Source organism: Ursus maritimus, unplaced genomic scaffold, assembly GCF_017311325.1.
Source record: "Ursus maritimus isolate PB19 unplaced genomic scaffold, ASM1731132v1 scaffold_20, whole genome shotgun sequence".
Taxonomy (NCBI): Eukaryota; Metazoa; Chordata; class Mammalia; order Carnivora; family Ursidae; genus Ursus; species Ursus maritimus.
Genome location: NW_024424453.1, coordinates 8332715 through 8348936, shown reverse-complemented (window position 1 = coordinate 8348936; position 16222 = coordinate 8332715). Strand labels below are relative to the sequence as shown.

The following is a 16222-nucleotide window of genomic DNA, read 5'->3' as shown; positions in this document are numbered from 1 at the left end:
AAGACCTCTCATGGTCATACTGGAACTGACAAAATTGCCTATACCCTGACATTTTATATTCAGGACTTTCAACCAGATACAGATCCCCAAATTGTCCTCAGTTTTATATGTCTTTGTTACTGTGCAGTTTATGACTCTGCCAATAACAAGTTCACTAAAAGGAAAGAAACCCTTCCAGTTCCTTATTGGACTGGCAAGAAGTTTACCTGAGGAACAAGAATGGCGGCTTTTTCTCAATTCCAAACTGATCAAATCACATTGGTTCAAAAAATTTGAAACCAAACAATTTGAATTTAACACACTGGCAATGGCAGCTTTGTCACTGTTGGGCACATAACTGGATAAAATTAGCAATGTATTAAAAACAAACGAATTTCACACAGAAATATAGCGATGGAAATTTGACATAAAGCAGAAAATGCTAAAACTAACAACACTAAAAGGAACATAAAAGATCTTTTTTTTTTTAAGATTATTTATTTGAGAGATAGAGAGCATGGGCAGGGGGAGGGGGAGAGTGAGAGGGAGAAGCAGGCTCCCCACTGAGCAGGGAGCCTATCACAGAGCTCAATCCTGGAACCCCAGGATCATGACCTGAGCTGAAGGCAGACGCTTAACCAACGGAGCCACGCGAGTGCCCCAAAAGAAGTTTCTTTGAATGTAGATTGTGAATTGTTGCTATTAAGATTGGTTGATATGTGGAATATTCTCAGAACAGCTATAACCTTGGGGCAATAGTGGTCACCTGAGATAACAGACAACCCAACCAGAAGTAAAGCAGATACCACACATCCTGGGGCTGTGGTTCAATGGGTGACTGAAAATACAATATTGGCTCTTAAAGGAGGAAGCTGACATTGGGGTACCACACTCTTGTGGCTTCTCAATATCAAAATGCCACAGAAAGCCACCTTATAATAGAAGGAAAACATGTACTTAAGGATAGGCTGGTGGAATGGATCCCAAATAACTTTATTAGTACTAGACCTCTGGACGTCCATGTAGTACAAGTACCAAGGACTGTGGCCTTGATGCCTCCTCAACTAGTTACACGTAACATGGGAAATCGAACCAGGACAGTGTGGTCTAAGCCAAACCTCACCCTAACCTATTGGGAGTCAAGGGAAAAATACAGAACGCACGACGATGGGATGTGTAAAAATAGAACAGGTAATGAACATGACAACAGAACGAAAAGATACTATTTGAGGCCAAGAGAAGATAAAGGGCCTATTAAAATAACTGGAGAAGTATTTCACATTGAACCCTTAAAATTAATAAATGTAAAGCATGCGTTAGAAAACTTAAGGAACATTGGGAAGATGGGACTAATCAATTGAAAATAACTTCGCGGAATTGGAAAGAGAACAAAAGCATGCCTTCCCTAGAATAATGACAGCCTTGAATTCTGATGTTATGCAGTCGGAGCTGTGCCTGACAGGGGCATGTAAGCACGTACTCCCTGGAGCTCGGTAAAAATGAGCTTTCCTTGGAAATGTCCCTGTCCAAAAAGTTAAATCGCCCGGTGTAAGTAACTTACCTTTTGGTTGTAAGTTATCATGGTATCATGGTAAAGGGTTCCTTGTTAGGCTTATATTGGTCACAATTAGGAATATGGTTGCTTAGGGCACCTGCGTGGCTCAGTTGGTTGGGCAACTGCCTTTGGCTCGAGTCATGGTCCCCGGGGTCCTGGGATCGAGTCCCACATAGGGCTCTCTGCTCTGCGGGGAGCCTGCCTCTCCCTCTGCCACTCCCCATGCTTGTGCTCTATCAAATAAATAAATAAAATCTTAAAAAAAAAAAGGACTATGGTTGCTTAAACTGGTTATGAAACTGTGGTGTAAGTGTGTCTGTGTCAAAGGAAAAATACTCCCCAAATGTTTTTTTGTGATTAAGAATGTGATGTGGTCACAGGGTGGTTGGTATTTTTGTGAACTTAGATTTGTACAGGACATTAAGCCCTGAGTATAAGCATGTGAGTGATTTCAAATCACTGGATGGATTATTATACATTGGCTTGATTTGATTTCAAATCCACCAGTTTATGACAAGGACTGAAAACAGTTGTTTTTAGAAGGAAAGCTGTTTTGATAGAACCACGAAGTAAGTTGTGTCAGGATGTCATCATCTCATCTGTTCCCACCCATAAGAACTTTGTACAGCAGCTGCTGGGGGGCCCCAGGAAGGGCTTAAGAATAAAAACATAGGAAGAAGCAACTATGGCAAGGGGACGTTAGACTCTAACTACTGAGAGTGTGTGAGAACTCTCCGGAGCCTTCAGTCTGGGCAAGGCTATGCTTTGCTGATCTAAACAGGTCTCTGAAGACCTTGGGCCAATTAGCTCTTTTTGAGATAAGGGGACTCTTACCAACAGTGACAAAAGCCCTGCGGAGGCGAGAAGATCATTTTGAGGTCATCACCAGCGCCCACGTTCTCTAGCGATGTGTTCTGTCAACAGAGGCTGCTGGCATGTCCGCTCTTGGTTGGTTAAGCTCTCTCTTCCGGGTGCCAGTTCCTCTAAAGGTACACCTCAATTTATTTATTTAAACGATTTTATTTATTTATTCATGGGGGGGGGTGCACAGAGGGAGAAGCAAGCTCCCCGTGGAGCAGGAACCCTGACTCAAGACTTGATCCTAGGACCCTGGGATCATGACCTGAGCCAAAGGCAGATGCTTAGCCAACCGAGCCACCCAGGCGCCCTACACCTCAATTGAAATTGGACTTTATTCCTTTCATCTCACCTTGCCTGGAACAACAGTGTCATTAGCACTGGGTTGGAGGAGGTTATGACTTTATTGGCTAGCAGAAGACATTATATTGTGTGCTACTGGCTTAGGGAAATTTGCAGCGGACCCGGTTAAATACGCTGTGCAAAGACAAGATCAGCACGTGGGCATTATTTCTCTCCCACCACAAAACAGCCTTCCGCGGGAGTACATGCATTTGTGTGGTTAGGGCTTAGAACTTGGACAGGTGCAAGGTGCCACCGATAGCTTGCTTCTGTGATGCAGCCTTGCCCAACGCGGCCCTGACCTGCCCGGCAGGAGCAGTCTGCACGCCATCGGTCATGCTTGGCGGCCGGCAGCCTCCCAGGCCTGTGGAGTCAGGGCCCATCCCCAACCACTGGCGTTGCCTCAAGAGAAGAGGGAGCCCACCCCCCAAAAACAGCTCTCAGGCATCCGCTGAAATGGCCAAAAGTCAGTCGCCACTGAACTCACGGTTTGCTGGGGTCTCAGGCTTCTGTAGCTGTCCGGGCTCCCAGGTGTCTCTTACTGGAAGGGACCCCAGCCAGCTCGCCCGATTTAGCCCCGGGGAGGGAAGGCCAGATTGCTCTTGTTCTGCCTTCAAATGGAATACGTGTATTGATGTAGGCCGGGGCGTGGAATTAGGTAGACTCCGGGCCCCCCCCAGCCACCCCCTCCCGTGAGCCAGCTCTGACATCGTCCTGTCCCAGGTCCCTCGCCTCCCAAGCATGTGCCGTCTGTGCCCCGTCAGCTGGTCTTTGGCTGCGGGGCCCTACAGACCTGGGGCACTCAGGCAGTACCGGACCAGCTGCTCAGCCCCCAGGATGGAGAGCGCACCCCCTGAAATCTTTCTGAGGCGGCAACCTTCCACTGGGGACGGTCAGTCCTCATTCGGCCGAGCAGCGAGACAGAGTCCGGCCTGCTCCAGCAAGCAAGGCTCTCGGGGGTTTGTTACTAGAGAGGACCCTAGCCAGCCCCCCCGGGCGCACCCCGGCAAGGCAGCCCAGACCTCCCCAGGTCCGCTTTAGCAAGAACATGTGCAACTGTGCAGATTAAGGCTCAGAAGTAGAAGGATGCCAGGTCCGTCCAAGAGCGCACTGCCGTGAGCCAGCCTCGCAGGACACTGCCCGGTTCTAGGTCGCTGGCTACCCTGACCCGTGCTGGCCTAGGCGTGGGCGGTCTCCTCTGAGCTTGCCGCCCTTGGGCTGCTGGGCACACCTGTCCTGTGTAGCTCCTGCTGGGCGCCAAATTTCTGAATGGCCTCAAGGTAGAGAGAGCCGTCCCTTCAAAAATATTTCTGAGGCGGCAGCTCTAAACTGGTGATAGTCCCCATTGGGACTACCTGACGAGGTCCAGAACTTCTCCAGGAACCGAGGCGTCTGGGTATCTGTTATTAGAGAAAACCCCGGCCAGAATTCCCAGCCCTGCTCTGCAAGGCAGTCGCAATTCTTCCAGCTGCACCTTCCGGGGGCGTATGCACGTTTGTTTAGGTAAGGGCTTGGAAGTAGGAAGAAACCTGTGTCTCCACCAGCCCCCTCCCATGAGCAGACCTCTCAAAGCACGTGTCCAGTCCCAGGTCCCTTAGCTACCCTGACCTGCATCGCGCAAGCACGTGCAGCATGCACCCCTCCAGCCATCCGGGCGCTGCCTGGGCACGCCAGCCTGGCGCAGCTCAGACGGGTCCCCGACCAACCGCACGGGCTCCGGGGCAGAGGAACCCCACCCCCCGAAATCCTTCTGAGGCAGCAGCTTCAAATTGGTGACCCTCAGGTTTCATTTGCATTCGCTGCCAGGCGGGGTGCTGGGCTTATCGGTAGTCAAGGCTCCTAGGTGTCTCAGTGAAGGCTGCCCCAGTCATCCCACTTGGCCCAGTCCTGGCCAGGCAGTCCAGAATCTTCCAGGTTTACCTTTAGAGGGAATGTGAACATTTGCGTAGGTTATAACTTGGAATCAGTCAGATGCCATGGATCCCCAAGAGACTGCTCCCCTGACCCGGTCTCTCCTGACACCTGTCCTGTTCCGGGTGCCTGTCTGGAACCTGCAGAGCCCGCACATGTGCAGACCATGCCTGGTTGGGTGGCCGTGTGCGGCGGGGCCCTCCAGGGCTGCGGAACTCAGGCCACCTGCAACTCCTGCATGGATGTCAGGCTCAGGGTATTTTCGCATGGAGGGAAGACAGGCTGGGGCAGTCTGACAAATTTTCCTGGTTTGTTGTTAGAATGTCTCTGGTGAGTTTTTGAGTGGCCCGTAGAGTACAGGCACAAAGATTGTCTATATGAGTCACTGTGATTTCTCTGAAGGTTATATCAAGTCATCCATATTCGGTTTGCAGGGCTTCAGGAAAAAGGTCAGTTTTAGTTCTCAATGATTCCAAGTCAAAATGATGGGGAAAATACTGGAAACGTTAGTTTGGAGAGTTGTAGCCAGACATTGGAGGAAATTAGAGTTCAGAATCTAGTTTACAGGTAGAAAACAAAATTTCAAAGACCATCAATTGAACTAGAATTTAATAACCACAAAAGTGTTACTGAAACATAATTTTTCTCTCTGAAGTCACCCTCATTTTCAAAGTTAGCCAAATTAAAAATTTTACTTTTAATAAACTTGGCCTGATTCTTTACATATGGGCACCAAAAATAGTGATGGATCCTACAGGCTTTTTTAAATCTTTGCTAGAACTTTTCATTAGGAATCTGCAGATTGAGCTTTAACAGCCTCTTAAGGCAAAGAGGCCAAGCCAAGTACTTACCATCAGACTTGACTTGCAATACCCCCAGACTAGGGTTACTTCCTCTTTTCTCAAGGTCCCCAAAATATCTTAGGTTCTTGCACCTCTCAGGAATTGACCACCCTTACATACCTGGTCAGGTTGCCGGGAACCCAGGAAGCAAGGCGTCAGGCTGATGTTTCCAAAGGGCTTTATTGGTTCCATAAAGCCAACCTCCGTCCCTTAAACTTATACAAATAAATATATTGCCGCGAAACTAGAAAATACTCACCGAGTTTCCAAATTCTGAGGGATTGGGTAAGGGAAGGTAATTCTGCTTGCAAAGGTGTAAATCGGTTAGCTTAAGAGAAAGTTTCTTTAAATCTGGAAAAACAAAACATTAGAAGGTTCAGCAACATTTCAACCCAAAAGTCATACACCTTACAGTCCTCCTCAGTTTATAAAGTCCCATGTAATTAATTTTTGTTTGGCTTGAATTCTGGAATTTTTTTTTTTTTTACCAGTTCAGTTTTACGATCTTAAGGTTATCAGAAATCTGTATTCTAGAGATTTTTCATGAATCTTGAAAATGAAACATTTTTTGCAGGAACACTTTTGTAAAAGCTTTTGAGTAAAAGTATATCCGTAAACAACAAGTCTTAAAAAGGACAATGATGAAATATCTGATTAAGAGTTCATTCCAACATGACTGAAAAGAAAATTTGGTTGTTTGTGATCTACCACACTTCAAGATAAGTCATGTTACAAGTGCTAATATACCAGGATGTATCAGATTTTTAGGACTTTTATACAATTTCTCCAACACTTGTTTTAACAACATACATCTACACGAATGTAATCAAAGCAGGTTTATCATTATTTATTTGACAATGCTTCCCATGTAACTTAAAATACCAAAGAAGCCTAATTAGTTTAATCTCTCTTTTCTGAGGAGGACAGACTTTTCTAAATGTTTCATGGACCCTTCCAAAAACTTCAAAGTTAGTTTGGGGTCAATAAACTTCATTTTAGCATTTGATTTGGGAAAGTTTGTCAAAATAGATCAAAAGGAGTGGGAGAGTGGGGGGAAGACGGCAGAGCAGGACGATGCGGAGCTCGCCTGGCACTGCGGACACACGGAGGCAGCCACCGCATCTATGGTGACTAACTCTGAAAATGACCTCAAGACTGGCAGAAAAGATCTTCCTCGGCTAGTCAGAGAGACAGGACCACATCAAAAAGGGTAAGAGGGGGAGAGACGTGACCAGGAACCAAAGCCCAGCAGGACCAACCACGAACAGGAGAAGCAGCCCAAGCACGGAGGAGGGAAGATATCAGAGGCCACTTTGGGCATCCCCACCCCCTGGGGACCTGCCCTGGAAAGAGGACTCCCCATAATTTCTGGCTTTGAAAATCTATGGGGCTAATTCCAAGAGCTTTAGTAATCAGCGGTGCTTAATTCTGGAGGAGAGGGAGGATTATAGGAAACGCAGTCCCTGCCCTTAAAGAACCAGGCCAATAACTTGGCCTGAGACGGCAGCAAAGTAGCAGTTTGGAAAGTGCCTGGGGTATATATGAAGGAGGGTCATTCATTCATCTTAGAACATGTGCCGGAAGGGCAGGGAACTGTAGATTTCTCTGGGAACAAAGGTGTGGGTGGGTACCATTTTTCTTGCCCTCCTTTAGCCCAGACAGCTGGGCACTTGCAGGAGCCAGTTCTAACACCTTGCATAAACCCTGCTGGCACTGCACGCCCCACCTCAGCGTTCCCCTGCAGATCTGCATGACCCAACCCACCGGCTTTGGTAGACAGCCCTCCTAAGTGGCTCCTGCCCTGTCACACCTGGCAGCCAACACTGGCTGGGGCCAGTGACCCTCTAAAGGGACTCCTGCCCTGGGGCCTGCCCTGGGGCAAAGGGGAGATAACCACACCTACCTTACACCCACAGTTCCCACAGCTTAGCTGGCCTCATGGGGAGCAAGGGGGGGTGTGCATTGGTGCACCTGCAATGATCACAGAGGCTAATTGCAGACTGCTAGGCTGAATGCCAGCTCCACCCACCAGCAATCCCACAGTGGCTGCAGCTGGGCCTCTTTCGGCACAGGGAGCAAACGCTGCCCACGGCACCTGGAGTAAGTAAATTGGGTCATCGCAGCTAGGGGCTGAAGGCAAGCCCCACCCACTAGCATGCCCACGGCACTCACGGCACAGCCACACAGAAGGGTGCGTGCAGTCCACGCAGGGAATACCCCTGGGGCACCCGATTCTGGTGAGCAGGGGAACTGCACTACAGGGCACCACAGAAACTTCTCTACACAGGGTCATCACCGTCAAGACCAGGAGACACAGCTGATCTACCTAATAAATAAAAACAAACACAGAAGAAAGGAGGAAACAAAGATCTCCCAATGAAAGAACAAAACAATACTACAGAAAAAGAGCAAAACAAAATGGAGATAAGCAATACACCTGATAAAGAGATTAAAGTCGTCCTAAAGATACTCCCTGACTTGAGAAGAGCGAATGAACTCACGAGAATCTCAAGAGATTAAAAATGTATAAAAGAAATGAGAGCTGAAGAACCTAATAACTGAAAAAATATATAATATAGAATTAAAAAAATCAGTTTAGATTATGTAGAAGAATGGATCATTGATCTGGAAGACAGGGCAATGGAAAACAATCAAGCTGAACAGTAAAAAGAAAAAGAATAAATAATAAATGAGAACAGGCTCAGGGACCTCTGCTATATCATCAAGCTTAATAACATTCACGTTATAGGGATCCCAGAAGGAAAAGAATGAGAGAAGGGGGCAAAACACTTATTTGAAGAAATAATGGAAAACTTCCCTAATCTGGGGAAGGAAACAAACATCCAGCTCTAGGAAGCAGAAAAAGCCCCCCAAAAAGATAAACCCAAGGAGGTCCACACCAAGACATATAATAACTACAAGGGCAAAAATTACCGACAAGGAATCTTAAAAGCAGCAAGAGGAAAGCAAACCATAACATACAGGTGAAACCACTAAGGCTACTTTTCAGCACCATCTTTGCAGGCCTGAAGGGAGGGGCAGGATATGCTCAAAGTGCTGGAAGGAAGAAACCTACAACCAAGAACACTCGATCCAGCAAGCATGTCATTCAGAATTAAAGGAGAGACAAGAAGTTTCCCAGACAGACAAAATTGAAAGGAGTTCATCGCCACTAGACCAGCCTTACAAGAAATGTTAAGGGGAATTCTTTAAGTAGAGAGATAAGATAGGAAAGATAGGAAAGAAAAAAAAAAAAGGAAAAAATTTTCACTTGCCATTTGCAACAACTTGAATGTTCCTGGAAGGCGTTACGCTACGTGAAATAAGGCAGACAAAGACTAGTATATGATTTCACGAACACGTGGAACCATAAAAAACAAAAGAACCCAATGAACAAAATCAAATCCATAAAACCAAAGAACTGGTGGAGGCCAGAGGGGAGGAGGGTGTGGGGATGGGCAAAATGAAGGGAGTGGGAGACAGGGGCTTCCAGTTGTAGAGTATGTCACAGACATGAAAGGGACAGCACGGGGAGTGAAGTCCATGGGACCAGAACAGCGATGGATGGTGACAGACCAGCTACAACTGTGAGCAGCACATGACACATGGTCCCTGATCACTAGGTTGTGCCCCGGAAACTCACACAAAATTGTATGTCAAGTATGCTTCAGAATGGGGCGCCTGGGTGGCGCAGTCGTTAAGCGTCTGCCTTCGGCTCAGGGCGTGATCCCGGCGTTATGGGATCGAGCCCCACATCAGGCTCCTCCGCTATGAGCCTGCTTCTTCCTCTCCCACTCCCCCTGCTTGTGTTCCCTCTCTCACTGGCTGTCTCTATCTCTGTCAAATAAATAAATAAAATCTTTAAAAAAAAAAGTATGCTTCAGAAGAAAAATACATCAAAAGGTTTGAAAATTTGTTTAAATAGCATCACAGACCAGTATAGAACAATACTTCATTATCTTTCCAAAGTGACAATATTTCACAGGCAAAACCGGAAGGTTGTATAGTTGTGAGCAAAACTTAGCTTTTAATATTAAGACTCAGCATTCTTTGATAATCACAGACCGGATGATAAAGATACCACGCAGCACGGGAAGTTATTTTGATAAAACAGAACCACCTGATTTTCTAGGCAGATAACTTGAAAAGGTTAAAAAAAGCCCACTTCTATAATCTATCAAAAGCAGACCAATCGGTCAAGAAAACGTCATCCTTTTAAGAGAAACTCCAATTTTAGTTTAGCTCCAGTGTACTTTTGACATTAAAACTCATTTACTTAAATTTATTCCAATCTTGTTCAATCCTGACCACACATAAAATTCCATAAGGTTCATTTTTGATGACTCTTTTACAACTTTATTTTTTTACATTCAGATTTTCTCTTATATTTTCTTTCTCAGTCTTCTTTAGGACAAAATTACTTTCCTTTCCTTCAACAAAAAAGCGTTTCTCTTCCTAACATTTTACCAAAAGCACACGTTCTGCTTTTCCTGCATATGGACGTGGTTCCCTTATTATGTCTAGTAGCTTTAACTATATACATTACTTAGTATTCTTAACTTTTAGAAACCTTAATTCCTAATGAAAATCAAGTGGCAATTGAAACTGTTACACCAATTTTTTTTTTTAGTTTGGCAAATTTATGAATACATTTTATAATTTCTATAAACACATACTTCTTCTTCGTACAATCCCTCAGTAAAGCACAAAATATGTTACTCTGTAATAGGGAAGCTAAAAGTAGATAAACTATGTTTAGTAACTGATGTTTCATTACGTTATTTGGAAGTGATCTGGACAGTCAATGAATTCAACTTAAAATTTTGCTAAATTAAGTGATGAGTTAAGATTTCAGATTGCCAAAAAGTTCTGCAAATCTTTTTGTTTTAAAGCTATCATTAAATATCACTATTGCTAAAAAGTTTATAAACCGTTATTCCACTTATCTAAGTAATTTGCTACCAAGAATTACATTTAGATTACTCAAGAAAACTTCAGGAGATATTAAACAAAATCAGTTATCATTCTAAGTTCTTTTGCTGACAAATTTGGTAACTGGGATAATAACTTATTTGATTAGTAAACTCAGGATCCATGTCTTATCTTTAATGCTGAAAACTCTAAAGACATGCCTATTCTAATTAAACCAGTAACTTTAAATTACCTTTAATATTCAATACTTTCCCGGGTCACATGAAGCTGAAATTCCTTTGGATTATTTCCATTCTATTTTTGAGAGTTTTATACAAGTGCTTGATTTTTTTTAAGGTTTTATTTATGAGAGAGAGAGAGAATAAGCTGGGAGGAAGGGCAGACGGAGAAGCAGACTCCCTGCTGAGCGGGGAGCCCTGATGTGGGGCCTGATCCCAGGACCCTGAGACCATGACCTGAGCTGAAGGCAGACACTTAAGCAACTGAGCCACCCGGGCGCCCCTGTGCTTGACTTTAAGCCCATTAAATAGAGCTCTTTTACAAGTAATTTTAGTAATATTATCTGGAGGTAGAAAAGTACTATATCCATAATGTACATACATACACATAAAGCCAAACGGAGATCTTATACCTTCTGCTTAAAACAATACAAAATTTACTACTTTCTATACAATCATTGGAATAAATTAAGTTTACTCACTCAGGGGGCTGATGTCTTTCACTATTCGTGGAGAAGACTTTAAAGAGTTGTACTGCCCCTTAAAGTAAATTTAGGGTAGCTGTCCAGAGTGTGGTCACAAAAGCCCTTTTAGCAGTTTGTATTTTCGAAAGGCCTCTTTCCTTCGACTTTTTTCTTCCGTCTCAGGTAACTGTGGGCTGTGTTACATTTCAGAGACATGATAAAATTTCTAACTTTAAAGGGACAGAGAAAGAATGCGAAGTTTTTTTTTCCTAAGAATTTTGGGGTAATTGCTAGTTACCTTAAGTCTAGGATAATTTTGTCCCAAAATTATGATCTTTTATAATACCGACAAGCGTTTGAGGGGCACCTGGGTGGCTTAGTCGGTTGAGTGTAGACTCTTGGTTTTGGCTCAGGTCAGGATTTTGGGGTCCTCTCCATCCCAGGACCCAGGATGGAGCCCGGCCTCAGGCACCTCACTCAGCGGGGAGTCTGCTTGAGATTCTCTCCCTCTGCCCCGCCACCCTCCCTCTCTCTCTCAAATAAGTCAATCTTAAGAATATATATACCTACAAGCATTTGAGAGAACAAGGCACACTTCGGGGATTAGTAAAATAGGTGGGTTTTGACAGGTTTCCGCAGGCGCAGCTCTGGTTTTGTAGAGATTTGCAAGACAAAGACAGTTATTTTTAATTCCCACAAAGAATTGCATTATAGCCTAAAAGACAAGGGACTGACCCACCTTTTTAAACTTGCTTCTTTATATCAGGGAGATCTTTAACTAAAATGGGAATCAAATATTTATGCCTCTGTAAAGTCTGTACGAAGCATTTTAACAAAAGCCTTCTGAGGACACAATCAGCCATGGTGTTATCAGCCCCTGAACACTGACCTTTTGATCATTTGCAAGAGGGCCTAGGACACATTTCGGCCATCACTCTTCTCTGAAGAACGGTATGGTGAATGGCCACTAATCTTTCTAGTTCTTCTCTAAATTTGGGAGGAACTTCTGAAAATGGAGGTAAAGGAGATTTATAATTTCAAATATATGCTGCTGTCCCCACTGGGGAGGACACAAATTGTGTGTGTCTACCTGTCCGTCGGTGTGGGGGGTGAGGGTGTCCTAGGACACACCTACAAGAGACACTGCGTAGAAATGCCTGAAGCTGGCAGAGCTAATGACAGAGCCCTGGAAAGCAGGGGCAAAGCAAGTTTTACTGCCAGTCTTCGGTGATTTGTTAAATTCATTTCCTGCCTTTCAGCATTTACATAAATAACCTGCGTAAAATAATAACGGGAAACCTCACCAGAATGGAGTTAGGAGGTTTGGAAAGGAGAGAGCTCACGTCTACCCCTGCTGGACGTCAGTCAGCTGTAGAACCAACAGGAAGAGACTAGACCTGGCTCAGGGATAGGACTTTACATTCCAAACAGGAGGAAGGAAGGCTTCCTCCTCCCCCGACAGCCCAGCCAGTAAGAGACAGTCACAACTCAGCCAATAAAAATACACTTCCAGCAGGAACTTAACTCCACTAGACGCTTTGTTTTTAATAGCCGTCCCAATTCCCCACTTTGCTCTATAAAAGACCGTTCGTCTCCTTTGTTTCAAGTACTTGCCATATGCTTGCCCCAGACTGGAAATTTTTGCTACTCCTAATAAACCCATTTTTTGATGACAAAATAGCTGGCGATTTTTATTTAAAAAAAATTTTTTTTTGCAGTTTACTTTTAAGGTTAACACCCATACTTTATCTCTCATCTATCTATCATCTATCTATCTATCTATCTATCTATCTATCTATCTATCTATCTATCATCTATCTATCTTTCTATCAGAGAGATTGAGAGAGAGAACACAAGCAGGGAGAGGGAGAAGCTGGTTCCCCACTGAGCAGGGAGCCCGATGTGGGACTCGATCCCAGGACCCTGGGATCATGACCTGAGCTGAAGGCAGATGCTTAGCCGACTGAGCCACCCAGGCGTCCCAATGCCTGCATACTTTGAACCTTGAGATTAGACCACAGCGCTCTCTGTAATCTTGTTGGGAAAGGAAAACTAAAATAGGCAAATGGGGCCAGATTCTGAGGAGAATTTACTCTGGATGTGGACATTCACTTTTGTCTTAAGTCTAATTTCTGGTTGTTGTTTTTTTTAAGTCTTTTCAAGGGAGTCCTAAAAGCTAGCCACTATCCTAATAATTGAGAATGCTTTATAAATTTTTTTCATTAAAATGTAATCAATTTAAAGGCTCCATCATTTGGCAATGATGAGTAGGACCTTATTAATCTGAACAGTGACTCACCAATAATTGTTTTTATGGAAAGACACAGAGGCAACTTCCCAGGCTTAGACCACTGACACAAGCAGCATGCCTGGAGAGGAATAAATAATGCATCCCCCATGACCTAAAATTTTACTCTCCAAAATAGCCTAAGATAACAAAGGCGTTCATTGCACGGGGAGTAAGATGGTGTAGAGAAAACGGTAGCCTCAAGTCTCCCACAAAAATGTGAGACACCCTCTCACAAATCTGTGACATGGGGCAGGAGCAACTGTAGTGAGACTTCTCCAGCACTAACAAAGGTTTAGATGACAAATGTCCTTTATAGGCTGGGACCTCTTAGAACACACAACCCTGTGAGCTGGCATGGGCAGACAATGAGAGTACTGCTTGTAAGCGTGAGTCTCAGAACCCCACTCGACTTAATGGGCCACCAAGTTGTATCCCAAAGTGCACCCTGGAGTGGTGGAGATCAAAGAGAATATTCTCACTAGTCAAAGCCAAGCTCTTAGGACATAGAAGACAAAAGGAAAAACTGTGGCCATCTCTGGATGGAAATGGATCTCTCAAGCCAAGAGAATTCTACCAATGCCACCAGAGTCCTTAAAGCCGAGGAACTAGTTCCACAGATATTTTCTCTGCTAACCTGAATTTAGCCCGTGCAGGCTGAGTCCCAGTACGTGATGTGGTGGTGAGGATTCTTACCTTCTGCCAGCTTCTGTCAGATGTCCCATCGTCTCTCAGCTGCAGCAGCGTCCAGCCAGTTAGCGATTATCCTGCCGATTCTGCCAGCTATTGAGGAGGAAAAATTATGCTCTCCCCTTCAAGAGTCTTCTAGGTGGTCTAAGAAATAAATTGACAAGAGACAGGTTAACAGGAGAAAAAAATAAAGTCTAACTCCATGCACAGAGAGGTCTGATATTAACATTGAGATCCAAGGAAACCACCAAGGCAGGCAGCCTCGAGACTTTTTTTAGCCCTGGAAATAATACATCTGTGATGAACTGACAGTACAAAGAAAACAGAATTTCTTTAAAATTGAAGTTTGCGAATATAACAGAATTTGAGCTGGGGTAGTAAAATTAGTAAAAGTAACAAGATGTTTACACAGACTTCTTAGCTCTGAATTCCATTATCTCTGGCGATACCGATGTCTCTCTACCACCTGGTAAAGGGAAGGCACATTTTACGTGGGAGATTTATTTTTTGCTTTGTGGAGACAAAGCGAGTTCAGGGTATTATTCTTGCCCTGGCTGTTTTACAAGGACCTTTAATTCAAAATAATCAATATGCTGAGGTGGCATGTTTTGGGGTGGCCTGCCCTCGACCCCACATGGGCATTTGTGGAGGTTAGGGCTTGGATTTAGGCAGGTGCCTTGAACCTCCAGTAGCCCACACCCATGACTCAGCCTCTCCTGACTCTTGCCAAGCCCAGATTCCCAGCTACCCTGAACTGTGCTTTCAAGGCACCTGGAGTTGGAAGCCCTTCAGCCAGCCTCAAGAAGTCAGGGCCCAGCAGGCCAATGTAGCTGGGTCTTGATCCCAAATACCTGTGTAAGTTCAGAGTGGAAGGCACCGCCCCCAAACATCACCCTGGGACAGTAGCTGCAAATTGAAGACAGTCCCTTACCATTTGGACTTGCTGCCTATGGGATTCTAGTGTTTGCCAGAAGACAGGGCTCCCAGGAGTCTCTTACTAGAGGATACCCTGGCCAGCCCTCTCAGCCCTGCCCTGCCAAGGCGTCCAGTCACCTGGAGCTCTGCCTTCAAGGGGATAGTGCCCATGGGGTAGGCTTATTCCCTGTGAAACTGAGTAAAGGAAACCTGATTGAAAATGGAGTCAGGAAGCCCTGACAGGGGGAGCTCTCATGCACATACACTCCTTGCAGCCTGCATAACCAGAAGAAGAAGGAAGAGAATTCTTACCTTGACAAGGTAAGACATCTTCACAGGAATTTTATCTCCTGCTCTTAAGAAAAAGAAGGAAGATCCCATTCAGCCCCAGCAACAAGAACTAACCATTGCTTGCAGCCAGTGAGAAAATGCCACAACCTCAAGGTCTTATTCTTCTTCAATGAACTTTTGTTCAAAATAGCCCTCCCTACTTTTCTCCTAAAACCTAATAAAAGCTGACCTTCCTTTTGTCTCTTTGGACTCGCCATTGGTTTGCCATAGTCTGCTTGTCCCAAATTGCCATTCTTCTGCCGTTCCTGAAGAAAGTCATTTTGCTGGTAAAATAACTGGCTCTGAGTCCCTTTCAGGTTCTGAGCTCTGCTCTCTTTGTATTGTGAGCTCTCTGGGTTTATTTGGGATCTGTTTTTGTTTAATGAAGGCATCACCCTTCCTGGTGAGAAGCTTTTGTTTCTGTTGTTTGAAGCTTCCTGGTAAGTTACTCATTGTATTCAAAAGGGAGGAAAGCACATGATTCACAGTGTTTTAGAACAGTGGTTTCAAAAATAAGGCCTCTCATAGTTAAGACATCTTAGGGAATCCACAGGCAAGTTAGGTTCCACCTGGCTCTTTAACCAGCATCTTGTGCCTTTCTCGAAAACTGCGCCAACTTTTGAAGAATTTGGACTTGTAAAGGCTGTTCTGGTGAAACTTGTAGATAAATCCACCTTAAGGACCCCCCTTAAAAGAGGATTACAAACCTCAGAAAGACAATGAAATGCATTCTTTGATTGATGTGCAGAATCTTCTAAAGACAAAATGACTTTAAAAACAGTTCTGAAAGGATCCTTACAATATGCAAATAAAAACTTTAATAAAAGACTTTGGCCATCTCAGCAGGAAATATTAACTTAGTCCACCGGCACAATTTGGATCCCAGGAAGCTGAACCCT

The 16222-nt window shown here is 44.6% G+C and overlaps 1 long non-coding RNA gene across 2 annotated transcripts; it reads right to left on the bottom strand.

The window, feature by feature from the left end:
* Positions 1-2635: 2635 nt before the first annotated feature.
* On the bottom strand, positions 2636-15633 carry LOC103677495. Of its 2 annotated transcripts, none has more exons than XR_572421.2 (4): positions 15306-15633; positions 14085-14222; positions 5747-5838; positions 2636-5201 (listed from the first exon to the last, which is right to left on the bottom strand). It is a non-coding gene; the product is annotated as an uncharacterized LOC103677495 (long non-coding RNA). The 2 variants fall into 2 exon arrangements; XR_572422.2 differs by having other exon boundaries at positions 2636-4654.
* Positions 15634-16222: the final 589 nt, after the last annotated feature.